The following is a 12,632-nucleotide window of genomic DNA, read 5'->3' as shown; positions in this document are numbered from 1 at the left end:
TTTATCCAATTTTCCCTTAATACTTAAAACCATCTTTTACTAGGTTCATCTCATTTCATGTGCTCCAAAAGTGAACAGCTTTTTTTTGTTTCTGAGTACTGGTAGAAAGAGTAGTGTGTTTAATAAACATTGGTATAATATATGCTTAGAAGTCAATCTTATGAAGCCAAAACTCTGTCCTTTGTATGTTTTTAATGTAATCTAAATCAAATTAGGCTATGTAATGTTCCCATCAGTTAGGTTTATCTTGCAGGCTATGGAAACCCACCAGTGTAAAGGAAGATGATCCGAAAACATGCACACTGTTGTTATGTTGGATATTTGACTGTTAAAATTTTTTCAAAAAACTTTCACAGCATGCTGCAAAGAATCTTGCAGATCATTTGTGAAAGGTTCTCCCAAGTACTTGACATTATTAAAAATTATATCATTTTCTGAAATTTTATACTCCAGTTGAGCTTTCATATGCAGATGTATTTGTACATTGATATTCTCCCTAGCAACCTTGCTACATATGCTTGTTAATTTCAAAAAGTTGTTTCTATATCCTTTCTAAGTTTCATGATACACAATCAAATCATTTTGAATGCTAGCAGCTTTTTTCTGCTGTTAGCTTTTTTGAACACTACAGCTTTTTTTCCTTTTCTCATTTTACAACAATGGAGAGACTCAGCCAGTGCAGGGTTAACAGAATCGGGATTCATGTACCAAAGTTCTTATTCCTGATAGGAAATGAAAAGTTTTAACATTTCACCATGTTCACTGAGAAATAAAGGAAGTTCTATTCCAATCCTAGTTTGGTAAGAATGTTAATCTTGAATATATGTTGACCTCCTTCAAACACTTGTGCACTTATTGAGATGATCATAGGATTTTTCCTTCCATTAACCTGTTCATGTGGTGAGTTACATAGGAAAGTTCCTAGGTTTAAACAAACCTTGTATTCCTTTGAAGGGGGGTTGGTCATGACATGTTATTCTTCTGAATAATCTGCATCTTAATAATGTGTTTAGGATGTTTATGAATGACCTTGTGAGTGACATTAGCCATATTTTATTTCATGTACTCTCTTTCTTGGAGTTTGGTCTGAAGGCACACTAGCTTCCTAAAATGAATTGGTATGTAAAAACTCCTCTTCTGTTCTCTGGAACTGCAGTCTCCACAAATCTGGGAGGAATGCAAGGATAGGCTTTCCCATGATCAGCTCTTTCTGTATGGCATCTCCTTTTTCAGTATCAAACCCTACTTACAGGGCAGAGACAGGAGGGGATGCTTCAGGTCCCCATCACTTCTGCCTTTGTGAGGTGCCCATCTTTCCTGCAAGATGCCTCTAATGATGCTCTTAATCTGAAAACTAACTGCTTTTTCAAAGTAGGGAAGGAGAAGCCACAAATCTCTTTTTCCGGCTACTTAAAACTCTATCAACATAACAATCATCACATCTCAGAAGTGTATCCAGTAGCCTGGTTCTAGCCTTCTTCACCTGTTACTATGCACTATGCACAAAAATTACTATTTGCATCCTCACAAACCAAAAAATACTTCTGCAAAAAAGAGCCCTATTCAGAATTCACCCTCCTTGGGAAATGGCAGGAGATTATAACATCAATTGCTCCCCCCATTCCCCATCCTTACAGAGGTTTAAAAATATTTCCTGGTACAAAAGGACTGAAAGTCTATGGTTGAAATTTAAAGTGATACTGTCACAGGTGGGCACAGGTAACCAGGTTCTTAGTGATCAGGACAAAGAATTGAACCAAACACCCAGAGTTCATAGAAGAGAACATGGGAGCAGGCCAACTTCAAGCAGAGATTGACCTCATGGGCTGGAAGGACTTTATTCTTATAGGGCAGATCCTTCCTGGCTAGCTTTGGTGGGCTTTACTGTGCATGTATAAGTAGTTTTATTACTTTAAAGGTACTGTGCATGTGGTCTCCCATGATCCTCCCCTATTGACCACCAGGGAAGAGGGTCCCACAATGCTACCGAATTGATCCTCGTTTCTCCTGGAGTCCCCCAGTACTAGGTTCACCTTTCCCTATGCCAGAGAATTATAGCTCTCCATGTTAGAGATTGGTGAAAAGGAAAGGAATTATTTATTCAAGTTATACAGACTTAAGAGTAATGACTTAATGTTTTCATCAAAATCCCAAAGTCCCTTAAAACACCCACAAACACACACAGTCTCTCCTTCCCCACCTTTGCCCAGTCTGGGGTACTGTATCTCAGGAAAAGAGATAGAAGTCTGTGGCTCAGGCAGCCCCTGGTTCTTCCCTGTAATCCATGATCGGCTGGCAGGACTTCTTCAGTTCCCAGCACCATCGGCTGTTGCTGGGATCTCCAGCTAAAGCCACGTGGTGGTTCTCAGCTAAAGCCGCGTGGTGATTCTTCTCATGGCTGCAGGGGCGGGGGATGATCCCCCTACTCTGGCCAAAGCACATGGTTCTCTTCACTGCCACAGCCACAGGATCCCTCTCCTTACATGGCTGCAGGAGTCTCCACTCAGCCTAAACCGCATGGTTCTCTCTCCCAATGGCTGTTGCGTCTGGGGTTTTAAATCCCCACACCAATCTTCCTCTGCAGCCCCATTTCCAACTCCTCCCACACTCAGCCTCACATGTCAGAACTTACACCCTTCCAGCTTTACTGGGCTGCCATTGTGAGTCTGGGCAGGTGTGGGCCCATGTCATGGAGCCAATGATCTCCAAGCTCTCACGCAGGTGCTGTAACTCGGGGGACCTGCCCCCCAATTACATCCTGGAGAAGTTACTTCCATTCCCCTGGCTCAGAGTTTGGCCATAGCTATTTAACATATCTATGTAACCAGCCAAAAGCCATAGATATGTTAAATGACCATGCCAGAGGGTAGCTACAAGGCTGTTGCTATGGGAAACAGCTCTCAATGGCCCTGCTCCATTTGTCTCTTCCCCCAACCCACACCTGGGGGGTGGTGAGGATATCCTAAAATCTGGACACCTTGAGTTCTGGACCCCATTACAAATCCTTCTTTTGGGGACCCTCTGGCTGCACCCTCTTACAATACCAAAAGTACAGTATCTCATATTGTCACTAAAATATTTGAGAGGCCCCTGGGTTTCAGAGTTGGATGAAAACACTAAGGCTTAGGTAGAATAAAAGGGAATGGAACCAGGGGGACTCAATAAGGCAAAATTACTCTGGTCCCACAGACTCTGTCACCTTGTAGCCTAAGGCATGAAGTAGCCATGGGTTTCAATCCTGGCTCTGACATATTCTAACTGGGTGATGGTGGGAAAGTATTTAAATATTTTGGGTCTGGTTTTCATCAAAGAGAAATTACAATATTTACATTAAATTATTGCTATGATGAATACATGAGATAACATATATAAAGTAGGAATTATATTGCAAGTGATTTGGTTTATAATCCATTTTACATTTAAAGTTTCAAATATTTTTATTCCATTTACCTTTATAATTACATTTCTACCAAGAGATACTGATTTGATTTTCTAGTAAGAATACATGGCTACCTTTCTAAATGAATTTGAGTTTAGAAATGTGTTTTCTTTAAAGAGATAAATTTATTAAATAGCAATGTAGCTGGTGTCAGATATGACATTGATTCTACAGTTGGTTTGTAAATAACTGAGGTCTGACAAGGCTGACACTGAATCAGGGTATGTGCTTAAACCTGTGCTCCTTGCTGTATGTGATGCTAAAGAAAATAAGTTGCAGCCAAGATGAAGGCATAGGTAGATACACTTTGCCTCTTTGCACAACCAAAATAAGGACAACAAATTAAAAAAACAAACAAACAAACAAACAACCAGAACTGCCAGAAAATCAAACTGTATGGAAGTCCAACAACCAAGGAGCTAAAGATGAAACATTCATTCTGACCATTTGGAGGGGCAGAGACGGGCAGCCGGAGCAGAGAGGGTGCACAATAAGGCGGCACCTGGAGGCTGGAGGGCTGGGTGAGCCAGGCAGTGTCTGGAAGTCCCACATTCTCGTGCAGATAAGCTGGGAAGAACAACTGGGGAACGAGACTGACCACACAACCCAGGATACCAGTACAAGAAAAGAAAGCCTCAAAACCTCTGGCTGTAAAATTCTGTGGGGGTTGCAGTGGCAGGAGAACTCCTAGCCTCACAGAGAGTTCATTGGAGGGATCTATGGGGTCCTAGAATGTACACAAACCCACCCACATGGGTATTAGCACCAGAAGTGACCAATTTGCTTGTAGGTAGTGGGAGAAGTGACTGAAAGTAGAGAACCAAGCAACCGTCATTCTTCCCTCTCTGACTCCTCCTCCACATACAGCACCACAATGCAGTGACCTGAGTTCCCTCATCCTGGTGAATACCTAAGGCTCCACCACCCCTTACAATATTAACAAGTGCACAGACACAAAGAAATATGGCCCAAATGAAAGAACAGATCAAAAATCCAGAAAAACAACTAAGCAATGAGAGAGCCAATTTATCAGAGGCAGAGTTCAAAACACTGGTAATCAAGATACAGAAATGGTTGAGTATGGTCGAAAAATAGAGGAAAAAGTGAAAGCTATGCAAAGTGAAATAAAGAAAAATATACAGGGAACCAACAGCAATGGGAAGGAAACAGGGACTCAATGATTTGGAGCAGAAAGAAGAAATAAACATGCAACCAGAACAGAATGAAGAAACAAGAATTCAAAAAACTGAAGAGAGGCTTAGAAAGCTCTGGGACAGCTTTAAACATTCGAACATCTGAATCATAGGGGTGCAAGAAGGAGAAGAGGAAGAGCAAGAAATGGAAAACTTATTTGAACAAATAATGAAGGAAACAAATGAAGGAAATGAAGGAAAACTTCTCCAATGTCGCAAAGGAAATAGACCTTCAGGAAGTCCAGGAAGCTGAGTCCCAAAGAAGTTGGACCCAAGGAAGCACACACCAAAGAACATCATAATTATATTACCCAATTTTAAAGATAAGGAGACAATCTTAAAAGCAGCAAGAGAAAAGGAGACAGTTAACCTACGAAGGAATTCCCATAAGACTATCAACTGATTTCTCAAAAGAAATCTTCCAGGCAAGAAGGGGTTGGAAAGAAGTATTCCAAGTCATGAAAGGCAAGGACCTACATCCAAGATGACTCTATCCAGCAAAGCTATCATTTAGAATGGAAGGGCAGATAAAGTGCTTCCCAGATAAGTCAACTTAAAGGAGTTTATCATCACCAACCCCTTGTTATATGAAATGTTAAAGGAACTTAACTAAGGAAAATAAAATGATCAAAACTATGAATAGTAAAAAGACAACAAACTCACAACTATCAACAACTGAACCTAAAAAAAAAGAAAACTAAGCAAACAACTAGAACAGGAATAGAATCACAGAAATGGACATCACATGGAGGGTTATCAGTGGAGAGAGGGAGAGGGAGAATGGTGGGAAAAGTTACAGGGAATAAGAAGCATAACTGGTAGGTACAAAATAGACAGGGGGAAGTCAAGAATGGTATAGGAAATGGAGAAGCCAAAGAACTTTTATGTACAACCCACAGACATGAACTAAGAGGGGGGATTGTGGTGGGATAGGAGGTGCAGAGTGGAGGGGAGTAAAAGGAAGAGAAAAATGGGACAACTGTAATAGCAAAATCAATAAAAATGTATTTAAAAATAAAGAAAATAAGTCAATATTCTGTTCATGCAATACAACTCAACAGTTGAGTCTGTCAGCTGCTCATGCAGTTTTTAAATAGCACTGCAGGGACTGACTTGGCCACCCGGTTCCCTATTTAAGTTGTTAAGTTGGCTTGTTACACTGAATCAGAGGACTTCAGTGAAGGACACTACAAGTGGGTCTCTCTGCAGGTGAGAAGTTCACAGCTGTACCCCAAGGCAGGAATCAGTTTTGTAGTCCACAGCTATACCCTCAGATAGAGAAAGGAGGGTCAATCATCCTTTATTCAACTGAAACCAGGAATGGATAAGTAAGGATTTTGTATTAGCTTCCAGCTAGGTGGGAAGCAGGTGAAAAACTGCCTAGTGGCAGCTCTTCAACAGTCTGCTTATCTCCTTTGGGCCCAATGAGAGTCACAAAGTGATCAGTGGTGATCAGTCATGACTCTGGTCAGCCTACAGGCTAGCCTTGCCTATGTGGCCTAAGTGAGGACACGTACAGTCTCCAGGACACCAAGGCAAAGACACTCTCTTACAGTGCCTGGAACAGAATAAAAGGCCATATGTATGGTGTCTGCAAATAGAACATCTATAATACTGACCTTTAAATGAAGGAGATGCTTTTCCTCTCAGGGTCATTATAGAAGATTAAAATTCTATAGACATCAATTGATTGATTTGTACCATGTGTCAGGAAACATCTGGGAAGCTTGGAATGTAAAGACCAACAACAATGGTGCTTGCAATGGGGGATCTCACAGTGGTGAAGCAGACACATAAACAGAAGAACAGTTGAAGTGCAAAGGAGAAACACAGCAAAGGAACCCAGAAATAAAAACAGTGAAGGAGTTGGCAGGAAGCAGGAGGAAAACTAGGAGAGGGGACTCTTGAAAGTGAAAGATGTCAACCACACTTCCAATATCCACTGATCACTGGGTTTATATACTTGATTATTCTATCAGGCTGGTAACATCTATTCCTCAATACTTAAAAACTAAAATAATCAGATGGGCCCCTTTTCACTAAAAATTACATCTTCTCAGTTATCTCAATTTTCTTAGTGAGGTCACAGGATAAAAGAAGATAAGTATCTTCTTTGAGGTCAAAACATTAAACCATTTAATTTTCTTGATCAGTGTTTCATAATGTTTAGTGTACTAGTCTTTCACCTTCTTGGTTAATTTCTTCCTAAGTGTTTTATTCTTTTTGATCTATTATAAATAGAATTGTTTTCTTAATTTGTTAGGATATAGGAAAGAAATGATGTCTGCATGTTGATTTTATATCCCTCAACTTTGCTGAAGTGTCTATGAGTTCTAAAAGATATTTTGTGGAGTCTTTAGGGTTTTCCATGTATGATCATGTTATCTGCAGAGACAACTTTTTCCTCTCTTATTTGCATGTCATTTATTTCTTTTTCTTGCCTAATTGCTCTAGATAAAGTTCCAATTTGGTGTTGAATACAAGTGGTAAGAGTGAGCATTCTCATCTTCTCCCTGATCTTAAAGGAAAATTTTCAGTTCTTCAACATTGAGTATAATATTAGATGTGGCCTACTCTTATATGGCCTTTGTAATGTTGAAGTACATTTCTTTGAAACCTAGTTTGTTTAGCAGTTTTATCATGAAAGTATGTAGAATTTTTTCCAGTCTTTTTTTTGCATCTATTCAGAGGACCATATGAATTTACCCTTAATTGAAATTTGTACCCTTAATATCACCAACACCCATCCAGTGGTAACCACCATTTCACTGTTTGTTTTCACTGGTTTGTCTGTTTTAGAGTTCACATATAATTAATATCATATAGTAATTGTATTTCTCTGTCTGACTTATCTTACCTAGCATAATGTGCTCAAGGTCCACCCATTTTGTCACAAAAACAGGCTGTTCTTTTTTCTCACGGCTGAATATTCTGATGTGTATATATACCACCTGTATTTGTCCATTCATCCAATGATGTGTACTTAGGTTGTTTCCATGTCTTGGATATTGTGAATAACGATTCAGTAAACATGGGAGTGTAATTATCACCTCGATATCCTGTCTTCATTTCCTTTAGGTATATGCCCACGAATGAAATTGCTGGATCATATGGTAGATTTATTTGCAATTTTTTCTGAATCTACATGTTGTTTTTTAATGTTATTCAACACTTTACATCTCCAACAAAGTACAAAGATTCCTTGTTCTTCACAACCTTGCCAAAACTTGTCTGTTGTGTTCTTGATTATAGACATTCTAATAGTTGTTAGGTAATAGGTATCTCACTGTGGTTTTGATTTGCATTTCCCTGATGATTAGTGATATTGCCTATCTTTTCATATACCTGTTGGGTGTTTGAATATATTGTTCGGAAAAGTATCTGTTTACTTTCTGTGCCCATTTTTTAATCAAATTGCTTTTGGGTTATTGAGTTGTATGAGTTCTTTAAATATTTTGAATATTAACCCTTGATCTAATATATGGTTTATAAAATTTTTCTCTCATTCTGTTGGTTGCCTTTTCATTTCTTTAACTGTTCCTTTGGTTGTGCAGAAGCTTTTCAGTCTGATGTAATCCCACTTGTTACTCTTTGATTTTGTTGTTTGTGCTCTAGTATAGTATCCAAAAAATCATTGCCAAATCAATTTCAAGTAGCTTCCCTACATTTTCTTCTATGAGTTTTATGATATAATTTCTTATATTTAACTCTTTGGTCCATATTGAGTTAATTTTTGTACGTGGTGTAAGATAAAGGCCCAATTTCATTCTCTGCATGTGGTTATCCAGTTTTCCCAGCACAATTTTTTGAAGAGACTACTGTTTTTCCATTGTGTGTTCTTGGCCCCCTTATCAAATATTAGTTCATTGTATGTGCAAATCTTTAATCGTGGGCTCTCTGTTAAACACCATTGATCTAGGGTCTATTTCTATGCCTGTGACCCACTGTTTTTATTACTATATCTTGGCAGTATAGCTTGAAATCAGAAAGTGTGTTGCCTCTTGGCTTTTTTCTTCTTTCTCCGGATGGCTTCAGCTGTTTGGAGTCTTCTGTGGTTCCATATGAACTTTAAGATTGCTCTGTTTCTGTGAAGAATGCCATTGGCATTGTGATAGGGATGGCATTGAATCCACAGATTACTTTGAGTAATATGGACATTTTAACAATAATAATTCTTCCCATCCATGAATATGGAATGTCTTTCCATTTGTTTGTGTTTTGATTTCATTCAACAACATCTTGTAGTTTTCGTGATACAAATCTTTTACTTGCTTAGTAAAATGTATTCTTAGGGATTTTATTTTTTATGCTTTTGTAATTGGGGGAGGTTTTTTTCTTTTTTTTCAGATTTTTCATTATTAGTATACAGAAATACAATTGATTTCTGTATGTAGATTTTATATCTTGCAACTTTACTAAAATTGTTGATTAGATCCACCAGTTTTCTGGTTGAGTCTTTGGGACTATCCATATACAAAGTTATATCATATGCAAATAATAATAATTTTATTTCTTCATTTCATATTTGTATGCCTTTTATTTCCTTGCCTTGACTAACTGCTCTGGCTAGATCTTCCAGTACTGTATTGAATAAGACTAATAAGTATGAGGGCCCTTGTCTTGTTTCTGAGCTTACAGAAAAAGCTCTCAAGTTTTTAGTGTTGAGTATTATTAACTCTAGGTGTGTTCTATATGGCCTTTATTATGTTGAGATATGTCCCTTCTATTTTCCAACTGTTGTGGATTTTGTCACTAAAGGATGTTGTATTTTGTCAAATGGTTTTCATGCATCTACAGTAATGATCATGTAATTACTATAACACGTTTTGATTGGTGTAGGTTGAACCATCCTTGCATCCCAGGAATAAATCACACTTGGTCATGGTGTGTGTATACTCCCTTTAGCATGTATATAGGTTTAAATAGGATGTTCAGAAACAGCTTCATTGAGAAGGTGACATCTGAGCAGATACTAGAAGATGCTAAGGGTTCAGAGCATGGAGGTATCTAAAGGAACAATGCTACAGGTATTGAAACAGCCCTGCACACACCTGAAGAAGGGATATTGTGCTGTGAATTTCAAGAACCCAAAATAACAGTAGGATGGACACTGGGTCACAACTCAAAACACTGTAGTCAGCTTTGGAGAGACAGACAATCCTACAAACAATGACAGCAAATTTTGAAGCACTACCTAGGTTAGGGGGAATGAAAGGGACATTTTTTTCAGGTTGGCTTTTAGGGAAGTCAGATGAGCTTTCCCAAGGAAGTGCCACAAATCTCAGAACTGGAGGGATAGCAGAAGTAAGCACTGTGGAAGAGTTTTCTAGACAGAGGCAACAGTGTGACAGCTATTAGGAGAGCATCTCAGGAGTCTGCCTGCAAAGAATGTCGTTGTCTGAGGGCACCAGTTGCTGCATTCTGAAATCCATCCCCACATTTTTACTAGACCACACTTTCCACAGTCTGCTCTCAGCCCATAACTGAATGTGGCACTGACAGTAAGGTGGGACTGCTCCTGGGAGGCTGATTTGTTTCTGTTCCATCTGCCCTTTGTTCCCCTTTGCCTTTTTTCTGCCTTTGGTGGAGCGCTGTGTTTCCATTTTATCTTCTTTGTAGGCTTATTGGCAATCACTTTTGCATTCTTATTTTAGTATTTAATCTTGAACTTATCACATATACCTTTATTACTTATCACATGTTACTTTTATTTAACAGCCGTGAGAAAATTACAGTAATACTTCATTTCTCTCCTCCCAATCTTTGTTGTTTCCATATATTTTATTTTACATATGCTTAAATCCCTACACCATGTTGTTATTTTTTCATTAAACTGTCAAATATCTTTCAAAGACTATACTTTTTATAAGGTTTATCTTATTCTCATTATAGGGTGAAGGGAAGGGAGAGAAAACCATTGATGTGAGACAGAAACAGCAATCAGCTGCCTCCCACACATGCCACAACGGGGGATTGAGCCCTCAACCTGGGCACACTCCCAGACCCAGAATTGAACCAGTTACCTTCCCATTACAGGATGACACTCCAACCAACTGAGCCACTCTGGCCAAGGCTCTTTCAAAGACTTTAAATAGTGAGAAAAATCTTACACCTTTATTCATGCAATTGCATTTCAAGCGTTCTCCAATCCTTTGCATAGATCTAAATTTCTGCTTGGTGTCACTTTCTTTCAGCCTGAAGGACTTGCTTTAACATTTCTTGTAGAATGGATCTGCAGATAAGGAATCCTCTTAGATTTTTGTGTCTGAAGAAGAGTATATTTTGCCTCTATCTTATAAATGAATTTTCACTGAATATAGGATTTTAGGCTAATAGATTTTTTCTTTCAGAGCTATGAAGATGTTGCTACAGCCATTGCTTACTTTATTTCCAAGGGAAAAATATATTTCTGCAATTGGTGTCCTGTTTTATACTTGTGGATACAGAGAACAAACTGATGGTTGCCAGAGGGCAGGTGATGGGGGATGGGCAGAAAAGGGGAAGGAAATTAAGAAGTACTAACTTGCAGTTATAAAATAAGTCCTGGGGATGTAATACATAGCATAGGTAATATAGTAAATAATACCATAATATCTATGTAGGGTGACAGATGGTTACTAGAGTATTACAGCTATTACTTTGTAAGGTATATAAGTGTTGAATCACTATGTTATACATATGAAATTGATATAGTATGTTAAATATAATTAAAAATAAACTTTAAAAATGCCTTGTTTCTGTGGTCACTTTAAGATTTTCTCTTTATCTCTGGTTTTCACAATTTGATTGTCATGTGCCTTAGTGTAGTTTTCATGTTACTTATGCTCAGGTTTTGATGAACTTTTTGTACCCATGGAATAGTTGTCATTCAATTTGGAAAAATTTGGGGAATTATGTTTTCAAATGTTTTATCTATCCCCACCTCTTGACCCACTCCTCCAAGGACTCCAAATGCATACATATGAAGCTACTTGAAATTGTCCCACAGCTCAATGATGTTCTGTTAATTTATTGAAATATATCTCTTCTCTCTGTGATTAATTGTGGGTAATGTCTATTGCTGTTTTCAAGTTCAGTGTTTTTTCTGCAATATCTAATCAGCCATTAATTCGATCCAGTGTATTTTTTTATATTTCATATTGCAATTTTCATCTGTAGTTCATTTGTGTCTTTTTAACATTTCAAATATCTTAACTTTTGAACATAATAATACAGTTATAAAAGCTGTTTTTAATGCCCTTGTCTGCTATTTTTAACATCTGTGTCAGCTCTGAGTTAGTTTCAATTGATTCATTTATCATTCCATTATGTGTTTTCCTGCTTATTTGCATGCCTGATAAGATTTGATTAGACCTGGCTGGTATAATTCAGTGGATTGAGTGCCAGCCTGTGAAGCAATGGATTTCAAGTTCAATTCCCAGTCAGGGCACGTGTCTGGGTTGCAGGCCAGGTCCCCAGTAGGGGGCGTTCAAGAGGCAACCACACATTGATGTTCTTGCCCTCTCCTTCCCTCTCCCTCTCTCTAAAAATAAAATAAATAAAATCTTTTTAAATTTTTACAAAAGATTTTATTAGATGTCTGACAGTAAATGTTACTTTCTTGAATAACGGATATTCTTGCATTGCTAAAAATATTCTAGTATGCAGTTAAATTTCTTGGGAATCCTTTGATCCTTTTAATAGGGGACTCAAGACTTGGAAAATTTTAGCTTAAGGTAAAAAGTTAAGTCTAACAAGTAATGTGTATGTTAAGCTTTTGTTTCAGAAACTACAGATAAGGCCCATCCTGGCTCCTGAGAAAAGCAGAGGATCTCCTGGGGCACTGGCTAGAGATTACCGCCTGGGGACAAGTTGGAGGCATCCGGGCCTTTTGTGGGACCACCCCCCCCCACCCCTTGGGAACAACTAACTGCCAAGAACAGGAATGCTGCAGTTTGGCTCACCTAATCCTCCCTGAATTTCAAAGCCCTCACCGCACCTTGTTTGTCCTCCCCCACCCC

The sequence above is a fragment of the Phyllostomus hastatus genome, unplaced genomic scaffold (assembly GCF_019186645.2).
Source record: "Phyllostomus hastatus isolate PE091 unplaced genomic scaffold, TTU_PhHast_1.1 phas_contig_1529, whole genome shotgun sequence".
Classification (NCBI taxonomy): Eukaryota; Metazoa; Chordata; class Mammalia; order Chiroptera; family Phyllostomidae; genus Phyllostomus; species Phyllostomus hastatus.
This window is presented reverse-complemented; position numbering follows the sequence as displayed.